General features: G+C 44.2%; 1 protein-coding gene across 5 annotated transcripts in view; it reads right to left on the reverse strand.

The window, feature by feature from the left end:
• LOC127001708 (gamma-glutamylcyclotransferase-like) overlaps positions 1-2,500 on the reverse strand; it is a 24,812-nt gene that overhangs the window by 10,087 nt on the left and 12,225 nt on the right. For 4 of the 5 annotated variants that reach the window (XM_050866820.1, XM_050866812.1, XM_050866806.1 and 1 more), the window contains exon 2: positions 2,406-2,470. The gene's annotated coding sequence lies outside the window, so the exon portion shown is untranslated. The remainder of the gene's footprint in view (positions 1-2,405; positions 2,471-2,500) is intronic. The other variant, XM_050866816.1, reaches the window with a different exon arrangement.

Below are 2,500 nucleotides of genomic sequence, written 5' to 3' on the forward strand. Positions count from 1 at the left end.
GGTTACAAATGGGTATTATTCTAGTGTTTGCCCATACTCACCCCTCGCAACCAAAATTGGCTAGGGGGCCATTGAGACTTCGGGGAATGCGGTGGTAAACATGAAATGCGTCGCAAATGCATAGTTTTTGAGTTATGAGGGGTTGAAAAATACCCTAGATGTAGGGAAATTCCTTACAATTACTTAGATGTAGGGAAATTTCATACATTCCGGGGTTTTTTTACAACGTACGGAAACCACGCAAGGTAATTATTGAAAATCACTCCGCACCTCGAAAATACGATATTACGCCTCCATATTGTACTTAAGGGCATATTATACATACGGACGATGTGTTTACATGGCGACGCCATTGCAATATGAGCAGCGTTGCCAACGATCCGGTTAGCAATGGTACGCTAGGTTAGCGATGGTGCGTTTAGTTAGCGATTAGCCCACGCATGAGACCAGGTGTACCACGCGTGGTTATTTATTTTTTTTAGAACACGCACCTTTACCTAATACTATTTCCGATGGTACGCTAGGTTAGCGATGGTACGCTTAGTTAGCCATTAGCCCACGCATGTGAGACCAGGTCCACCACGCGTGGTTATTATTTTTTTTAGGACAAGCACCTTTACCTAATGCTATTACCGATGGTACGCTAGGTTAGCGATGGTACGCTTAGTTAGCCATTAGCCCACGCATGTGAGACCAGGTGTACCACGCGTAGTTATTTTTTTTTAGAACACGCACCTTTACCTAATACTATTACCGGCGGTACGCTAGGTTAGCAATGGTACGCTTAGTTAGCCATTAGCCCACGTATGTGAGACCAGGTCCACCACGCGTGGTTATTTTTTTTTTTTTTTAGAACACGCAACTTTAAGAGGGGGAGGGTCCAGGGGGGTACGCAGCCCCCCCTTGGTTAGCAGGGGGGTCGAGGGGGGCGAAGCCCCCTCGTTAGCAGTTCGTAAAGTTCGGTTGGAGTAGTTTAAATATGCTCCCCCACCCAAATACCCCGAGTTCACGCAGGTCCCCCAAGATCGTTGGGGGAAGGGGATTAATTCGGCTTCTTTACTTTTAAGTAATTTGTTTTTTTTAACTATGATATATGGAGGCGTATTATCGTATTCTGGAGGCGCGGAGTCAATATCCACAATCACCTTGTATACTGGGAATACGAGCCCGTGAAGCAGATTAAAATCCGGTTCACGTGTTCGAACAGCTCAGGCAGGAGGTTCGAGAGCCTGCACTTCCTGCAAACTCGCAGTACTGTTTAAGGCGCGGCGTTGGACGGATCCCGGCTAGCCGGTGGTTTTATTTGTGTCAGTGATAAACAATGAAGATACACTGTGTTTGGTGCGACGGACTCTCCTTGGAGGACAGAAACCTTGCGATGAGGTGACAACCTACAAGAGAGGGCATGAGTGTGGTGTAGGCGGTTTATGTGTGCACAGATGGCCTCCGGTGCCACGCCAGATGGTGAGGTGTGCATCGTTTGGTGGGTTCACTACGCTTCTCTCCCAAAACAAGCTTGGGGATCCACTGAGTGCGTGGTTTCCGTATGGGAAACACTAAATTCGTCGCAAACGCTTATTTTAGTGGTGGTGGGAGGAAAAATTCCCTAAATTTTGGGAATTTCCCTAGATCTAGGGAGTTTTTATCCCCCCCCACACACACACTAAAAAAATACGCGAATGCGACGGATTTCGTGTCCCCCACCCGAAGCCCCGCATTCCCACCAGGTCCCCAGGCTTGTATGGGGGGGTGGGGGGAGTATGGGCAAACACTAGAATTTTACCTACAAATGGATTAAAGTGTATTTCCTAAAAAAAAAAAAAAAAAATCTATGACATTACAGGAATACTGAAAGTTTATGCCACTACAATCATGCCAGCCAATGGGATTTTCTACACATTGTAAGGGTATGTAAAATGTATGTATCTAAATAGATAGATATATACAAACATTTTCCTGAGTACACATTGTGATTGATTGAAAGTTTATTATTGCAAGTAAATAACAAAGGAGAAGGGAGGAGCATGCCATCCCACATTGTGAAAAAAAAAAAAAAAAAAACCTGGCTGGTGTGATTGTTCTGGCTGAGTTGTTTTATGGATCATATAGCAACACCATCCATTCTTCATCTATCTATCATTACCTGCATAACTATATGTAAACTCTCTCTCTCTCTCTCTCTCTCTCTCTCTCTCTCTCTCTCTCTCTCTCTCTCTCTCTCCACACACACACACACACGCATATATATATATATATATATATATATGGGTGATCATTTGAATTAACAATCTTTATGTATGAAACTACCATATTCTGAAATGGACTATCTCTAGAGGTATGTTAAAAAAAAGGTAGGATTTTAGTTAATAATGAGAAAATGTAAGTAGTATTGTAAATACACTTACCTGTGCAGTCCCTCGCCCCTCAGGCAGCCAAGACTCAGTGACGGCCGGTCTGCTGCCGCCTGGAACTTATGGGAAGAGGATCAATAAATTGCCAA

The sequence above is a fragment of the Eriocheir sinensis genome, chromosome 2, assembly GCF_024679095.1.
Source record: "Eriocheir sinensis breed Jianghai 21 chromosome 2, ASM2467909v1, whole genome shotgun sequence".
In the NCBI taxonomy this organism is placed as follows: Eukaryota; Metazoa; Arthropoda; class Malacostraca; order Decapoda; family Varunidae; genus Eriocheir; species Eriocheir sinensis.